This window comes from Anas acuta, chromosome 13, assembly GCF_963932015.1.
Source record: "Anas acuta chromosome 13, bAnaAcu1.1, whole genome shotgun sequence".
Taxonomy (NCBI): domain Eukaryota; kingdom Metazoa; phylum Chordata; class Aves; order Anseriformes; family Anatidae; genus Anas; species Anas acuta.
The window spans coordinates 19,480,807-19,492,749 of NC_088991.1; the positions used below are offsets into that span (position 1 = coordinate 19,480,807).

The 11,943-nt window shown below is 40.0% G+C and overlaps 1 long non-coding RNA gene across 1 annotated transcript; it reads right to left on the reverse strand.

The window, feature by feature from the left end:
- Nucleotides 1-1,502: 1,502 nt before the first annotated feature.
- On the reverse strand, nt 1,503-3,813 carry LOC137863721 (uncharacterized). The gene is made up of 2 exons (XR_011101077.1): nt 3,695-3,813; nt 1,503-3,607 (listed from the first exon to the last, which is right to left on the reverse strand). It is a non-coding gene; the product is annotated as an uncharacterized lncRNA (long non-coding RNA).
- Nucleotides 3,814-11,943: the final 8,130 nt, after the last annotated feature.

Below are 11,943 nucleotides of genomic sequence, written 5' to 3' on the forward strand. Positions count from 1 at the left end.
TTTTGCAACTGTCTGTGGGGAATTTTTATTTTTCTCATGTTATTTCAACTTGCATGCTTAGAAAGTCAGGAATAATGTAATTTTTTTGGACCGTGAAAAAATATGCATGTTCATACTCACTTTGTGACTGTTCAGTAGTTAATGCAAATTTCCAATTTCCAGATTGATCAGTTATATAAATGTTGGTAATGCTCACTATGGTTGCTCTGTTTCTGTAAGTATTCCAAATAATCTCTTTTCCATAATATTAATAGGTAGCTTACATTTAAGCTGTATTTTCTTGGCGGAGGAGAAAGAGTTGTGTGAGTATAACCAGACTGCTTCAAGGCATTTTGCCCTCTAATTCCAGCCTACCCTCCATGTATCTACTATAGAAAATGTGTTTAGATTCAAAGTCATCTTGGGAACTATTAGGAGGTGCCCTTGAAATCATTTGATGTTCTCTGTAAGTAAATGTGAATATCCAGACAGAAACTGATTGTGTACCATAAGCGAGATTATGTAAAAGCTGAAGATGACTGAATTTTCTTTTGTTTTTTGGTGTGTGTGTGTGTATATATATATATATATATATATATATATATATAATTCTCTGAGCTATGTAATACGTAACTTTGTGTTATTCTTAAGGAAACAGCTATCGCTATAAAATAGCAGATAGATTGCCACTGTGTTCAGCAGAATTTGGCACTGTCCTGTCTATCTCACCACCAACAGAAAAATCATGTGCTTAACCAGAGTGCAGTATCTTCACTGGAAACCTAGTGGGAGTGCTAGTGCTTTTTCTGGTTATACTTTAGTATATTATCTAAGCCAAATAGCTAAGAGAACAAATTCAAACATAATCTGTATTTCCTTAGTGTTCATTATCTTGTTACTTAAAAATTGCCTGTGAAAAAGTGAACACATTCATGGAAACATGACTAAAATACTCTTAATAGAAAATATATGAAAACAAAACATTATTCAAATTAAAATATACAATTGCAACTTGCACTGTTGTGTTCAGCTCCAGTAGGCACACTGAATTGTCTTTTTTTCCAAATGGATAATTTATTTAATTAACCAAGATGCAATGAATTTTAAATTGTATATTAAAATAGAAAAATTAGGTAGTTAGGAAAAAATATGATGTGGTTTACATACATAATCACTGTTAAGAAATATTTTATTGCATGATTGAAAATTGCAGATGGCAGTTTACCGTAATACAAATTTTGTTTAAAAAAATCTTTCCTTGCCCATGTGATTGTGATAGGTTTGAATAAGTTCTGAATATTTTTAAAATTTGAATTAAGTCACCTTTAAAAATTACTTCTTGCTTGGGTATAACTTTTCATAATGGATAATGAAGATTTTCCTTTTTGGTCATTGTTTGTCAACTGTGAATATATTACATTAAGTCTTATACTCTATGCTTATGTCAAAAAAATCCACGTGCGCTTTATGTATTCAACCTTTTTCATATAAAACAGAGTCAGTGTGTACAAAGTTCTACCAGAAATTTTCACATAAATTTTATTCTGAAATTTCTATCAAGGACTGTACTTCATTGCAGTACACACCGCTTGATCCTGTTTATCTACATAATTTAAATGCAACCCTGAAGGATATAAACACAGTGACAGTTTTTAAACATACTTTCTGATAATCAGCACAAACTATTACTTGAACCTATTCAATAAAATAACACTGACAGACGGAATTCAATGACCCTCAATAACAACAGATACAATCTCATTGTATAAAATTATATTATGACATGATTGTGTTGTCTTGAGTTATGACTTTAGGTTGTCTGCAATATGGCATGCTTTTTCTTTAGGAAAAAAAATGATAGTTATTGACATTGAGATAATGCAGGATCTAAATTGTTTAGCCCAAGATTCTGTAATGAAAAAAAAAAAATAAAGTAAAAAGCTGTGTGCATTCAACAAATAAATAAACACTAATTTACTGTTGACAAGTGTTTTGTTAGCAAGAATATGAATTTTGCTTTATGAAAATTTCTTTGAGGGGACAGATTCTTCTGTAGCTCACTTTGACACCCAGCGGCTTGATTCAGTTCAGTTTCCAGCATGGGTGGGATGGCAAGGAGCTCTGCTAGTGGCAGCTGGCAAGAGGTCTTCCTCTGTGGGATCTGGCAAACAAAGCTCAGGCAGCATCCAAATGGGTATTTAATGGTCAAAGAGCCAAAGTAACTTCAGAAAATCAGGTTCCCTTAGCTTTGGGGGAACTCATCCGACTAACAAAGATGGTGACAGCTCCTGGCCAGGAGAGTCAATGTTCTCACGTTCAGTCTTCCCTCTTCATCTGAGCTCCCAACTCTGGAGAATGAACCTTGCAAATTCGGCATGCAGTAGGGTATCTGATGGGGTAAAATTGCTGAGAGAGAGAATAGCACACAGGACATCTGTGTTTTATGTGGCCCACCATCATAAGTCTTTAAGCTCCAGATAATGTGCAAATGAGTGGGGCAAAGAATAGAGGGGCTGCTGACAGGGGAAGGGCCAGGCCTGGCTGCGTTTGTGCTCTTGGTGTCCCCCAGTAGCTCCATCAGCATTGGCCTCCCTGGTTGTTTGTTTCCCTTTCAGCATGGAAACGGATAAAATTATGGCAATGAGATTGGATTTAAAGAACCAGGAAAGGTCCACGTTCCTTTAGACTCATGGCAAATCTCAGTTGGAAGCTGCTGACTGACACCTTAGAGATTTCTGGGCAGAGACATGATTCTGGGCTGCCACCCCCCAGTGAAACAAAACGGCATAGCCAGAATAAAGTAAAATACCAATTTCTGCATCTTTAGAAGAGGGATTTTGGTAAATTGTGAGAAACTTGCAAATGTCTTCAGTCAGCCTGTATGAGGTAAAATAACCATTAAAAGCTGTCCACCAGGGTAATGCTTTTTCAGTTGAGAGGAATAAATATTTTTGTCAAAAAAGCCAGCGCTTCTGAACATTGAGATTCCCAGTGCATTCAGATGTTGAGGTTTTTGGTTTTGTTTGCCCATATCATGCAGTATAGCCAATGATTGTATAACACTTCATTATTACAAGGAGGTTAGAAACACAGAGCTTGTTTATGAATAAATAATTTGGTATCTGATCTGCAAGGTAGCAAGGACACTTAGGACATTCTGCATCTCTAAGGATGCAGTGAGCAGGAGGCATATGTGGCAGGAAAACAGATTTATGAGCAGGTAAATATGGGGAGAAAAGGGACATGAAGAACATATAGCATTACTTAAGCTTATATAGAAATATAAGTGAGACAGATACGGAAGCTATAGCTGTTGTATGCATTCACAGATTAAAACTTTGTTTTTCGCATCTGCTTTGCTGGCCTGGGAGCATTCAAAATGCTTTCAGAGGTCCATTACCAAAGCAGGGACCCCGAGTGATGCTTGGCTCTCTGCTGCTGCCCCATTATTGGGGAGGCTTTGCTGGGATCCAGGGCGTCTTCACCGCTGCAGCGCTCCGGAGCCACCCGCTCTGAGTGATACAGGAATAACCCCGCTCACTGCGGCCAGCCAAGTTTTTTGGAGGGGTCTCCCCACCGCTGAGTTGATGTAGGCGTGGATGCGTGTGTTTCTGCTGCCTGCACGGCACTGAAACGCAGCAATGCTATTGAACGCCCTGCCCAAGCCCCGCGGTGGCTTGGCGCGCTGTGCTCCCGCATAAATAGTCTCTCTTACCTCTGAAGTTTCCCTCGTCTCCTGCAGCAGTGCCAGGGGTCAGGCACACAAAGGTGCTGTCCCCTGATTGCAGCAAACACCGCCATGTGTTGTATGTTTGATGAATTAAAAGGATGCTGCCAACTTAATTACACTGTAACCCTTCAATAAAGGAAGGGCAGAGCTGATTAACTAGTGAATAATTGGGGGCTGATTGATGGCTTTCTCCCTCACTGCTAAAGGCTGTATATATAATTATTTTGCCTGTGGGCCTAATTTTGCCACTGTTAGCTTCCACTTTTGTCATCAGCTGTAATTTATGGATGGGGCCTGAAGCCTTAAAAAAGGCTGGAAAATGAAATAGCCCCGAATCCCCAGATATGTCACCTGGAAATGGCCAGCAGGCAGCCTTTAACGTCAACATTTGCAGCCATTTAGCAGCATTAACACCTCATGCTTAGCCGGAAAATAATATTATCATTTGTCAACAACTATCATAATATAGATTTTTTTCCTGACATGTAATAATGTTGCATCACTCACAGCAATGATTTAATATATGTTTTAAATGCAAGATCAATTTGCTGTAACTGAATAGAAAATTCTTCTATTAATGCACTTTAAAAATAAAAAGAGAGCAAGAGATGGAGGAAGAGCCATGTCCCCTCATTGCACTGTCAGCTCAGTTATGGATTCAGTTTGTAAGTCTCTCATGAACCCCCCCAAATCACTGCAGTTGGGGAAACTTGGTTTAAAAACTCCTTTTTTTCTTTAGACTTCGAAAGATTCAGCAGCAGTTTCAGAGAAAAACCAGTTAATAAATGAATGAACTTCTCTCCACCATACTTAAAAAACATTGTGGGACAATTTTTCATCTCCTGTCAGTCAGCAGAGCTGCATCTGAGCCTGTACAGCTACGCTGGTTTGTACAGGATGCAGATCTGGCCTTTTGTATTTTAAATTGAAATAAGATTTCTTATTTTTGTTTCAGAGACAAAAGCTAATCATTAATTCGGCAGTGATAGTAAATGTCAGTCTTTTTTGAAGATCTGAATTGCTTCAATATCAAAGAAGAGAGATGCCCCCCAAAAGAAATACTAATATGGGAAAATACAACATCCTGCTTAGGGCTGCTCCGGTGGCTGCACGCGAAGAAGTGCTTCCTGGTTTAGATTCCACAAAGATTTTTTTTTCAATAATGTAATAACAACTTAGATTCCCATTTTTTTGAAACCCACATTTAAACATTGCAGAGAGAAGGCTTCTAATTTATAAGCCAAGATATACAAATCCTCTCTCTCCAATTTCCTTTGTTGTTTTGTCCTCACAGAGCACTCCCTTGCCTATGAATCACATAAAGATTTGAAGAACCTTTCAGTCAAAGCTCAGTAGTGTGCCAGTGGGCACTGGCCAGGAAAAAAAAGATTGATATTTGCCCTCTCTTCTTATCTGCACTTGATTTATAAGTCAGTGTGAGTATGCAAGAGAAATAAAGGCAAAGACCTTGATGCCTCCCTGTGGAGAATATGCACCATTTGGATTGAAGGCATGAAAGAGGAGAAATTAATGGTAAGCTGTTCATCTGTCACTACTGCCAGCCTGATGGTTTTGCAGAGAAGGAGAGGACTAGATGACATGCCCTCCAGTCAAGGGCATGACTGCCCGCTGTTCTCATATTATAAACACAGTGCTTTGGGTTTCTGAGGGATTTAAATTTAAATTATACTGTACTTTGGATAGGCAAATCTTTACACAAGTTTATTTTCTTGAAGTATTAACATGCAGGATTTTGCTGGCTTTATGTGGGAGAAAAATAAAAATTAAGTCCCCCTATTTGATAAAAATGTGTAGCAGACTCTTAAAGTGTATCCATATTTTTAAAGCAGTATGTTATAGTGTAATGAGATTTAAATTTATATATGCATTGAAGATTTAGGCACATGCATAAATAGATAAGCTTTAGTTATTCTACTTCCTGGCACACAGGGAAAGATTAAAAAGTTCAAAATGGGAGCTGAATGTTTTTTTCTATTAAAACGGTATAATGGTGACACTGCTGCTATCGATGACAATATTAGGAACACATCTGGGGGATGAAACCTGACACAAAACTTTCATATTGTGTTAAATGACAAGAAAAATGTACTCGTTGCTAAATGACGTATTTGCAGCGCTGAGCACGTTGTGTATGCCCTTGCTGCAGCTGTCTGTCAAAATATTTCCGTGCAGTACCTGGCACAAAGGATCGTTGGGCTGCTTGAGTCCTCGAGATGCTTCTGCATCACATCCCATGTCACAGACACTACCAGTGCTTACTGGAGCAATTTTTGAAGCCTTGCATGGTTTGGCTAAAAGCATGAGAACTGGTTTTCACTGTGCACAGCTTTGGGGCTGAGATTTTGTGTTACTGCTACCCACACCCACTTGCTATTTAAAGCCCTCTTTGCTGGGACCAAGCAGAGGGATGGGAATTTCTGTTTTCCATTTAAAAAAAGGAAAAGCAGGTGACTGGTTCACTGCTTTCAAATAACCTTGGGTTTTGTAAACTAAATCCCTTTGTAAAAGGGCTGCATTGCCAAGACAGGTGTGTAGTGTGATCGTCCCCATCTCATCATCACTGCAAGTTCTGAGTTTACAGCACTGCCATACAGGCAGCCAGAGAAGAGGAGATGGAGGTGGGTCATGTAGGTGATGGTTGGTCCTCCAGGATCTTCACAACAGAAGATGCATCCTTCCCTTTAACGTGACTGGCATCTCCAAAATATTGTGCCTTGATCCTTTATCTTTCCTGCACCTTTTCTGCCTCTCGCTCAGGTTTCATGGGCTCCTCATCTCCCTGAGCCCACCCACTGCGTGCACGAGGGCTTTGCTTTCTTGTGCACCATGGTCACCCTTCTTCATCCCCTATTGGGAAACCCATGGCGGGGTGGTTCTGATAGCAGTCCTTCCTGCCAAACGATGGGATCAAAGTACTCACAGTCCATCTCAAAGAACCATTCACCTTCCAAAATCCCCCTGCGCCCACCTCCCTGATACCAACCCACCTCCTCTGTGACGGCTGCGGGCTCGGAGTGGTGGCAGCTGCCCGGCACTGTGCCGCTAGCTCCCTGCTGCACAGACTTCAGCTGTCAGAGGTGATATTTTCTGTGCCAGCTGTTAAGCATTTTTTAAGAAATTTCTGCTAAAATGATTTTTTTTTTTTGGTAAAGTGATTGTGGGAAAGTGTGTTATTTCACCTTCTTAAAAATTCGGATCATTTTTCTGAGCAGTTCTCGTTTTTCCAAGCTTTGGAGCAGGTAGTTACTGCGGCACCTTTTTTTTTTTTTTTTTTTTTCCTCTTGTCAAAAAATCCTCCTGTGGCCTAGTTTATGCGCATGTTAAAAATCTGTTTGCACTTGCTGAGTCCATCTGCACGGAGTGGTTACACGCGGCCGTGCTGCGGGCGCAGCACCCAGACAGCGCGGCTGCTCCCGAAGCAGCCAGGTGCCACCACCCCGTGGGGCTGCTCCCTGCCATGGTGGCAGTGATGATGAGGAAGGAGGGCTTGTTCTTCTGCCCTCAGCTGGTTCAGGCACAGTATGGAATGCATAGGAGGGAATATTGTTTTCTGCTTGCTAAGTGTTTGCAAAAGCTCTGTCAAATTGTGTGTTTCCTATAGTGATGGGTGATGTACAAAGCTTTCTACTGCTACACAGTGTGCTTTAAACTGAGGTGAAGAAGATGGCATAGAAAGTCCAGAGGTCCTGGTTTTGCTAACTGAAAGTTGTGTGGTCCTACAGGCAGATGACTTTATAGTTTTGGCTATGCCTAAATGTTTCCTCCTCATCCTCCAGCAAGTGCTCTCTTCTAACTTGTCATCTGTGGCCTGGGTTGGTACTTCCCAATTTCCACCCAAACATCAGGCTTCTCTTCGTGGATTTTTCTCTGATGCTTCCATCATAGCTTTTTAAAATTCACCAGTCTTTGCTACTTGTACAAATAGTTCTGATATTCTGATTATTAGAATACAACAAATAACAGCAACAACAAAAAAAAAAACAACACACAGACTGCCTGTGATCATGTAATTAACAGCTATATCATAGTGGGGACAGGAAAGGGCCAAATTCAAGTTGCCCAGGGACCCTTAATTCTAGCACTTCCCGGCTTTTGAGTGTGACAGTATGCAGTATTAACAATCTTTTAGCTTACTTCTTAATACATGCGTACATCAACATTAAAGGAGAGGTTGAGACTTCCAGTATGTGCCCTCAATGCAGGCTGGAGGGCGAGGTGCTTTGCTCGGATCAGCTTCACTGCAGCAGCCAGCGATGACCGGGAATCTTCGTCTTGGCTGGGGCATGAGTCAAAGGGCAGTGGAATGGGGAAAATACAGAAAAAAAGAAGGACAGGGAACCTGGTTCAGATCCAAAGGGATTGGATTTGAATTCAGACAAACAAGTAAAAGCAAAATTTATTTCTTGTTCAATCTCAGATGGAAACTCCTTAATGTCTTTACCTAAGGTGGTCTCGGTATGGAAATGTTTTAGAATTGTAGGAAACTGTTTTTATTTTTGGAAGGAAAAGTTGTTTTTCACTTGAAATCCATTTTGTTTAATGTAAGGAAGGAAAGGGTTTAGTAAGAAAAGTTTAGGCCAGTTTAAATACTTTTTTGGATATTTTTTCCAATAATCTCATGAAGTAGGCCCTCATCGTCCTAAATTCTTATATCCAGCTAATTGTGAAATTTGCAGCTATTCTTACATAGCTAATAGTGAAATGACACTGCTTATTGCTGCAGGAGATGCTCTGTCACCTTCATTGCCTTCTTGAGGGACAGAATTTGGGGATTTCCTGTTGTTCTGTATGGCCACAAAACTACTGAACACTCATGGCTTTTTTTACTCTTAGTAGGTTTAACTATAAGTCTAAATGGTAGCAAAATTAAGCCCCAAAATTCAGTTCTTGGTTTGATAATGTAAGAGGCCACCAATATTCCCTCTAATTGTTTGAGTTTCTCTGGATGACATCGCTTAGTGTTCAGCAGCTTATTTTCATATCATTTTTTCTGGGCACTTGATTAAAACTTAGAAAATAAATGCATTTTTTATTTTTATTTTATCTCTGAAATATGATTATAAATGACCTTTGATAAAAAGTTAACAGAGAATATGTCAGGAAGCAGCTCAGAAGGAAAAGATTAAAAGCAGACAGTCTAGAGAGGTGTTTAATTTCAATTTTCTTTGTGGTATAAGAAATCTGTAGATTTTAAAGCCATCAAGCCATAGTTACTTTTATCAGTAGGGCTCTTTTGTTTTGTTCTGCCACCTAATTCTTTTGATGACAATGAGTCCACAGTTTTCCAATGACTGATTTCGATTTGCATGTTATTGTCAGCCTTTTATATTTTATCATATCTCCACTTTGGTTTTTATGCAGATCCTCACATCAGAACGCAAGGGCAGCCTGAGCTAAACAGCTGGCTGGATTTGCATGAAAATGGACTGCCCTTTTTCATTTGTTTGTTCTTTGGAAATTACAGTAGGTGAGTATCTGACTCAAATTTTCCAAACAAATAAAGATAAAACTTCACAGATATTAAACGGCGGAGCATTAAACTGTATCATTTTACATATAAAAAGAAAAGGATTAAATAGAATTAGTCTGTTGAGCTGACTGAGGAGAAACAATGTGAGTGGCTGTCTGAAAACTAAAGATACAATAGAACTGTGGTATCTTTGAGGGATTTTTGTCTCTCCAAATATTTTCCTTTCCCATGTTCGAATGATAAATAACAACATAAAGATTCCCTGTATGAATTTAAAGTATTTTTGTTAGAAGTGAGGACCATAATCTCTTTTAAGTAATTATATGTATCTGAGAGCGTTCATGTCTTTTATATAGCTAGCAGTTTACAGCAGCCCCGTGGCAGTGGATGTTCTCTACGACTCAGACCGGTGGAGTAAACAAGCCGAGGTGTAAATGGGGCCGTGGGCAGGTGGCGTTAGGAAGCCCACTCCATTTCTGAGAGGCAAATTTTCTAGGGTGAGCTAAGATCTTTTATTAGGCTGACTGATACAGATGGAAAAAATGAACAAGCTTTGGGGCACACAAGAGCTTGATAGTTGACAGATACGAGCTTTATAGATTTGAACAGTGAGGTATCAAAATAACACATGGCACGACTTGGAGTTGTCAACAGACTTATAAATTATTTAGAGCATGTGTGCCCTTGTGTGCCTGCAAGCTTGTCCGTCTCTTCCCACTTACACTGCTTGGGCTGATAAAAGACACAGCCGCTCCCTGCAAACCTTACCTCCCTTGTATCTTTGGACCATCTCAGAAAGAAGAGCATGTCCACAGCTTTTAGCTTAAACAAAGATTTGGAAGGAATGAGTTTATCCATACTACTCATAGTATTGGATTTAACTATATTACTCCTCTTACTTTGCACCACTTTTTTCTTAGCCTGAACTCCGTTCAATGTGCAAGCTTTCCTGCTTTCAACATGGGTTGAAATAGGAAATACTGCTTGGATTAACAGGAAGGCTATACAGATCCTAGAGCTAAACATATGGGGCAAAGAGCTATCATCCCTGAATTTCCTGAAAAAGTAGTAACTGCTAATCTTGCATGAGATGATAAAAGTTTATTTTTTTCTCTGACACTGTTGGAATCAGGTGCACAGATTCCTGGCTGTGTCGTGCTGGGGAAGAACCAGTCTGAGTCCTGGGAGGAACTCAGTGTTAGCAAACATTTGAGGCAAAATTTGTTGCGTGAAATATATTCTTGCCTATTTCTTCCCCCCAGCCCACTTTTATTTTTTTTCCTTCCCCTAATTATTCAGACTTCTTCCATAATCTTTCCTGAGTACACATTGGAAAGTCTGGAGAATGCTTTAAATCCTTTTTCTTTCAAATGTGGCAAAACCACACGTAGCTTTCATTACACCTGTGTATCAAAACTTATTAGCGAAAAGTGCTTAAATAATTCATAAGCCTGTTGACATCTCTAGGCTTTGCTTTGTGGTGTTGTGAAACCTTGCCATTCAAATCTACAAGGCCCCTGCCCGTCAGCCAGCAGGTGTTGACGTGGTTGATACAACGCCCCATAAGGTCAGTGGAAGAGGCAGCGCTTACGAATTCTTGCTGTTTTCAAGATTTGGTCTTTCTTGTGGCTGTAGAAGATGCAGATCTGCCATGGGCTGTTAGTAACAGCATTAGTGATGCTGTTAGGAGAGGTGTGCTGCTGAGTGGTCGCGCTGCTCTGGCTGGTCCGAGGTGAGCACAGCCACATCCCCAGGAAAGGTCCTCCAAGCTGGAGTGGCTGCTGGGTGAATCCTGGGACTTAGAGGAGAGAATGACACACAGCTAAAAGCAGATGTAGGCCTGCAAGAGATGAAAAGCCTAAGGGTGTTTAGAAACATGATAAGCAAGGAGCCTTTCTAGAAGGAAGTGGGCTGCTGCTGGGAACTCGGCGGTGTTGGGACCTACGTTTAATGTACATCTCGCCTGGTGGACTGGGCTTGGTTGTGGATAGTCCTTTGGCTGTTTATAGCTCTTTCAAAAACTGTGTTTCCTAACAAATTTATGATGATGATGATGATGAAATCACCACAGGGAATTTCTCCCACTTTGCTCAGCTCCCAGAGGAGTTGAAGGCTGTTAGAAATTGAACTTCATAGGAGCTTGCCAGAGATATTTCTAGTCTATAATGCAAACCTTTGCCTGAAGGTAAGAAAACTGTCTGGATTTGTTTTGAAGGAGGCAGTGGCTTATGGTCTGGGAGCCAAGAAAGGGTGCTCTAGGATGAATTGAAAGAACCTTTCACATGGGTTTTGAGGAAGGAGTATCAGCAGCAAGTATTTACTGCCATATACACTTCACAGGAGTCCTATAGAGACTCCTGCACCTATGGGCATGTTTTATGCACGCACAGGGCTCCTTACAACATCTACTAAGAACGTCAGAAAACGCTGTTATAAACTTACATCTGTCAAAGTCACTGAACAGGCAGAAATTTGTCATACACAAAGCTGAGGCTATGTGGAAACTTATTACAACTTGGTATTTATAAAGGTGTCACAAGTACAAATAGTTTTTGTTTCATTATTTCCTGTTGGTTTTACTTTATTATGTGGTATTTCTGGATGTTTTTCCTAAAAAAAAAAAAAAAAAATTGCACTTCCAAATTCTTTACTGAATATTACAAATAAATATCAGAAGTTGCCTTGGCATTTTTGAAACTTTTCCAAGGTTTTGCTGTCATTAAATTTGCATAAACCATAGCCT